Source organism: Coffea eugenioides, unplaced genomic scaffold (genome assembly GCF_003713205.1).
Source record: "Coffea eugenioides isolate CCC68of unplaced genomic scaffold, Ceug_1.0 ScVebR1_3214;HRSCAF=4386, whole genome shotgun sequence".
NCBI classification, from domain to species: domain Eukaryota; kingdom Viridiplantae; phylum Streptophyta; class Magnoliopsida; order Gentianales; family Rubiaceae; genus Coffea; species Coffea eugenioides.
The window spans coordinates 31345-38012 of record NW_020863771.1 but is presented as its reverse complement, the minus strand read 5'-3'; positions in this window follow the sequence as shown (position 1 = coordinate 38012).

Below are 6668 nucleotides of genomic sequence, written 5' to 3'. Positions count from 1 at the left end.
TTATTATCTATGTTGCTTCCATTATCGCTTGAGAAATGGTCTTTTTTCCCTACATTGTCACCAAATCTTTCTCAATCGTATTTTTATTGATAAGTGCATGAAGAATCATATTAGGAAAAGTTGAGTACAAGTTAATAGCACGATTGGTAGTATTCAGACTTTCTTACTGCATGGTGGTAATTTCATGCTATTTCTTGTGGCCTCAAAGAAAATTGATTTCTCCAGTCTCTATCTCAAATTTCATTGTCGTAGTTTCGGGCAATTAAGCATACCACATGCTGGGAAAAGAGATGGAAATTTTGCTACGTTTACGGTGTTCTGCTATTTCAGTTAAATGCTCATCAAAACTGTCTTTAGCATACTTAGTAAATAAATTATTATGCATCATGAAGCGTATGCCCATTCTTTTACAATTAAGTGGACTTTATTTGTCAAGATAACTCACAAACTCAAGTGTTTTTCAGCTTTTCCACAGACTTTTAAGGTTGGAATTTGCTTGTAAAATAATTAGAGATTGTTTTGGAGATTCAGCCTCTGCTTATCTAGTTTTGTTTAATTTTAATATGCAATATAAGACTTTGTGGAAGCAAAGGATGTAAAACAATCTTCCTTTTCTTTGGAAAAGCAGATGCTATAATCATAACAGTTATTGGGCCTATCAGTTGGATTATGTTACCTGGGTTTTGACATACTCAAATTTAACTTACATAGAATACCATTCTTTTGAATCCAAACTCGACTGAACTCATTCAGACTCACACTCTCTTACCATGCTCCTCTCATTGAAAAGTCAGGTATTGGACCTAATGCGAGCAGATCCAAACTCACATAATATATTTTTTATATTCATAAAATCTAGTCAAATAAATTGATCCACAGGCGCTCTATCTCAAAAAAAAAGTTTGAATTTCTTGACGAAATATAATATACCTTAACATCCATAAACCTATCAACTAGAGATTGAAAAAGAACAATTTATAATAAAATTAGCTATCTAAATTTCAACTATTTGACTGTATTTAGAGAAATAAATCTGCTTGATTCTCACGTATGAGTTCTAATGTGTATATTAAGTGGGTTGAGTTCAATGCAACCCAACCTCAGTTTACATTTAAATCGAGCAAAATATTTAATTCATGATTAGTTTAGCTCACGTTGCATAAGAGTCAGTCTACTAAATTTAGGGCCAATCAAGTTGAATCTAGTTTAGCAAGTAAACAATCGAGCATAGAATGTTAAAGAAACATTATAGCAAACGAAGTTTGAGGGAGAGTCAATGCCTAAAAACACAATTGATAAAGTTAGAGGGAGAGTCAAAACATAATGATGGACTTTCGAGATTTAGAGTTTAACTTGTATATTTATATTAATGAGTTTGAAATGTTAGCTCTAAAGCAACCTAATCTAAGTGAAAATTCTAAAAGATGAAGTTTTATAAATAATCAACAATGCGAGAATCTAGAAATTTGCTAATTTATCTAGTTTAACTACATGGTATTTTATTTATTAAGTCATCTATTTGGTAATTTATTAATTTGATGATGATTTTGCCCTAATGCTTTTATTAAATTTTACATGTCAAAGTTAATGTATGGGGTAAAATGAAAATTTTTATTTTAGTGGGGTGTAAAAGGAACTTTTGAAAAAAAAAGGGAGGACTTTAGTACAATAAAAGAGAGAATTGGGACACTTTGAGCTAGAGAACTCTAGAAGGTGCCAAGTGTTAGGACACTTGGAGCTAAAGAACTCTAGAAGGTAACAAGTGTCACCATAGGAACCAAGTGAGACCTTTCACCAAGCTTTCTTATCATTTAATCTTTCCTTTCTTGCCATAAAAATAATAATAAAACATCCAAAATCAAGAGGAAAGGAGAGAGAGAGGGCCGAGAGCAAGGAAAAAAAAAAGAAGAAAACCTTAACTTCCTTCCTCCATTTTTGCTTCAAATCTTCCCCAACTTTTGTTGATTCTTGGAATCTTGCTTGAGGTTGGAAGAAAGTCTTGCTTGGGGGCAACTTTTGGAGGAAACTTGGACTTGTTGCTTGGTTGAAATTGCTAGGAGAGGTATTGGCTTAAAACCCTCTTTTTCCTTCAAGTTTCTAGTAGATTTGTAGATAGAAAAATTGAATCTTTGATGGGTTGTTGATGGGTTTCCTTGAAACTTTGATTTAGATAGATGACTTGAGGAAAATTCCTTAAATGACTTGAGGTTCATTCCTGTGCTTTTATGATGAATGTTTGTGGTAGATTTTGGTGCCTTAAAGCTTGATGATGTGGCTTGTGTGTATATTTCTTGGAAAGCTTGAATCTTGGTTGGATTTTGTTGCAAATTTTGGTGGAAAAAAAATTCTGTTTTGAAAGCTTCTTGATGGTTGAAACTTTTGAATGCAATTAGCCCTTATTTTCAAGAAATTTTGGGGGAAATCTTGCTCCACAAACTATGTTGGACATTAAACTTTGATTGTGAGTTGGAATTGAACCAAAATCATGAGTTTAAGTGGGAAGGTTGAGTCAAGTGTTGTTAAAAAAAATTTTCGCAGGTGACTCTGAGCAGTTTTGGAAAATCTGTTATATCTTGGTATAGAAAAATTCAAATTAAGTTTTACTTGTTGCGTTTGAAACTAGATTTAAATACTTTATACCGTGAAAATTTCAGAATTTTTCTCAATTCCTATGAATATCTGTGATTTTCCAAAATTGACTGAATTTCCACACCTGCTCTGTCTTTCTACTGGATGAAGTAGCAATTTGAGGTTGAAATTTAACTGACTTGTGGACTGAATCTTGAAAATGTATCTTCTGGAAAATTGTAACCCTTTGAGTCTATTTTCCAATGGTATAAAGTTTATAAATTTTGGACTTAAAAAACTTGAGATATAATTTTTCAAACAGTGTTGCGAAAAACTAGAGAAAATTCTGTTTTCTAAAGTTGTTCTTGCTTCCATTACCAACTTTAAGTTGGAGTTGTTAAACCATTTTGAGCTTGGTTTTATGATTGGAATTGAGGGTTTCTTACTTCTTTATGGCTTAGAATTACTACCCTTTATAATCTAGAAATTATAGTCATGATTGTGGTAGATTTGCTAAGAGGTTGTACTTTGTGATTTGGTGGAAAATTGAAGGAAAACATGGGAAATGCTGTCCGGATTGTAGTAGCTTGTTTCCCTTTAATTGTGGGGTGTATTTGTGGTAATTTTTGTTTAGGGTTCTTGGTAAAATCGTAAGCCCTGCTGGTATGTTGAATTTGAATTAATTTGGAAACGTTTTATTGGTGTTCTTTTGGTTCTTCCTAAGTTGTCTTGCATGCTGGCCAAACTCGATGCTTGCTGGCCGAATTGAAGGGCCATGTTACACCTTGTTTTTCAACCCTTTTATGATGAGTTTTGGCCAAACCTTGCTTCAAACCCTGGTTAATACTTTGGTGTGCTGATCTTGTGTGAAACCTACGAATTTTGGAAGGTGAAAATCTCATGTCTGTACTTGTTTCATTGCTGAAGTTTCGGGTATGTTGGGCAGTTTTATACTTTGCTGTTCTTTGGCCTTTAAGTCTGCTAGTTTGGGGTCTTATGGACTAAATCTTGCTCACTTTACTTGCTAAAACCTTGTAGTATAATGAGGTGTGGAATTGGAGTAAATTTCATAATTTGAAGGGGGGCTAACAATCTCATTTTCTTCACTGTTTTGCTATTGGAAATTTCCAGCAATAAAATGAAATGTGGAACTCTTTGGTTGCTCATGTTTCTTGGGTTCAAATGCTCTCTTTTTACTCCAAAACCATATTTGAATCATTGCCCTAGTATGTACTTGGATTTTTCTCTTGATTTGTACTTTCAAATTTGTCTTTGAACCCTTGTGAAATTATGAGGCCAACTCGGATACATGTACGACTCATAGTTGAGTCTAAAATGTGAACTTGGTTCACCTAAACTTTGGGTGCTGGGACCATAACATTTTGCCCTGGTTGCTCATAGGGTTCGACAGTAAATATGAGCATAAATTGGAGACGAATGGTTATCATTGCTCTGCTTTGAACTAGTGAGTGTTCCATGTGCATGTTCTATGTTCATTGTTGTTAGGAATTTACTAGACACTTGATTTGACATTTCATAGGCGAGTGTGTACTTTATCACACTTGACCTAATTTGACTAAACACTTAATATTTCATTCATACATGTACAAGTAACATGATTTACATGTGACCTGTATCTTGACTTGAAATACTTGAAACCGTGACATGCTGAGCTTGCATGTGACTTGATTTTGGCTAGGCGAGTGTGTCCTTATTTGCACTCGACCTCCGTGAACTTAAAACATTTGATCTTGCGTGTGGACTTGTATGTACATATGCATGATTGTAGACCGGCTGTATATCTTCTTGCAGCAGTTGAACTAGGCTCTTGGACCCTTATCTGAGACGTCGTGTAAGCTGGAACTTGGGTTACTCATGCGTATGCGTGAATGTAGGTCGGTAACGGTTGAATTGAGCCCTCGTTGGATCTCTTGCTTGAGATCAGCCTTAGAGCGGTCGGGTAAGTTGGGCAATCTTGGGTAAAGGACAAAGTTCCTAACCTATTTTCTCGTGACTTGAACTTGTGACATGCTTGAATACGGTGCGTTAGGAACAACTAACGTCTCCAATCCTTACTTGCGTGAGCGTTAGGTCACAGCTAATGACTCCACTCATGAATACTTGAATATTTGAATCTTGAATACTTGAATACTTGAGCTATAAGCCTAACCCATGGCTAGTTGGTCGAATTGAGCCGGCAAGAGCTTGGTCGAGGCAATCGACGAACCTTGGGTACTTGATTGGCATTCGGGCCCTGCAAGGTGATACGTTCCTCGATCAACTTGTTTCGAGACACGTAGCACGTTTGCCCAAGGATCTAGCGAGATTGTCCAACGCTTGGATTGCGGGACCTAGAATCAAACGGACGACACGATTTGATTTAGGTGGTAGACGACACTCCGATGAAGGTGAATACTCCAGGGGAATAGGTCGGATGAACAATCGAGGACAGGACGCAAGATTGCTCAATAACCCTTGCCAAAGCAAGTTAAAGTGCTCGAACTCTCTTCTTAGAAGAAGGAACGAATTAAACCAATTTTATTGATAAAACGACTACCCTAAAACCTTACAAAGCAAGCCTATTTATAGGCCAAAGTGACTAAGAAAACCTAAGGAAACAATGGCAAAGAGTTCGGCCATCTTGGTGTCCAAGATGGGCCGGCCCAATGAGCTATGAAGACAAATTAATCCAATCTATCAAATACTAAGGCTAAGGCCCTATAGGGCCGGTCCTCTTGAAGGCCCACTTGAGTTTTCGTGGGCTTGGATCATGGTGCAAATGGCTTGATTGTCTCTCTCTAAGCCCTCAATATCTTTGTGAACTCCATGTTGGTCTTGGACGACTCGAACCAGGGCTTGGAGTGATTCTTTGAAGAGCTTGGCCCGTGCACGTGTGACTGGGCCCAATGGAACTCGGACTGGGTCATTGCGTGGGCCGAGACTCGTGCACACATCAGTCCCCTCCTCTTGAGAAGGATTTGCCCTCAAATTTGGATCCTCCTCGTCAAGAAATAGGCTTAGGTCCGCGACGTTGAAGGTCGCACTAACATTGTACTCCCCAGGTAGCTCCAACTTGTATGCGTTGTCATTGACTCTTTGGAGCACCCGAAATGGTCCATCACCTCTTGGGGACAATTTGCTGTGGCGTTGCTTGGGAAATCGTTCTTTCCTCAAGTGTAGCCAAACCCAATCTCCAGGCTCAAAAATCATCTTGCGACGGTGCTTGTTGGCGTGCTGGATGTATTGCTGCGTACGCTTCTCAATGTTTGCTCGCACGGCCTCATGTAACCTGCGCACAGAATCAGCTTTCTTTTTCCCATCTAAGCTTGTGTGCTCAGAGGAAGGTAAGGACACCAAATCAGGGGGGGTTACGGGGTTGAAGCCATAAACAATCTCAAAGGGGGAGTATTGTGTGGCACTATGCACAGTTCGATTGTAGGCGAATTCAACATGAGGGAGGCACTCTTCCCAAGTCTTAAGATTCATTTTAATCAAGGCCCGAAGTAGAGTGCCAAGTGTGCGATTGACAACTTCAGTTTGTCCATCGCTTTGTGGATGACTAGTGGTGGAGAATAATAACCTAGTGCCCAGTTTGGACCACAAAGTCTTTCAAAAGTAACTCAAGAATTTCACATCCCTATCACTGACAATAGTTTTAGGCAGACCATGCAGACGGACAATTTCTTTGAAGAACAGATTAGCAATATGAGATGCATCGTCAGTTTTGTGGCAAGGAATAAAATGAGCCATCTTAGAGAATCTATCAACCACAACAAAGATGGAGTCATTACCCCTAGTTGATCTAGGCAATCCTAATACAAAGTCCATAGACAAATCAACCCAAGGATGGTGAGGGATAGGTAATGGGGTATACAAGCCATATGGATTTGTCTTAGACTTTGCCTTGTGACAAGTAGCGCATCTACCAACCATGCGTTCAACATCTCTACGCATATGAGGCCAGTAAAAGTGCTCTTGCAACATGGCCAGAGTCTTGGTGATGCCAAAGTGGCCCATGAGACCACCACTATGTGCCTCTCGAATCAAAAGATCACGAATGGAAGAATTAGGTACACACAGTTTATCTACATGGAATAGAA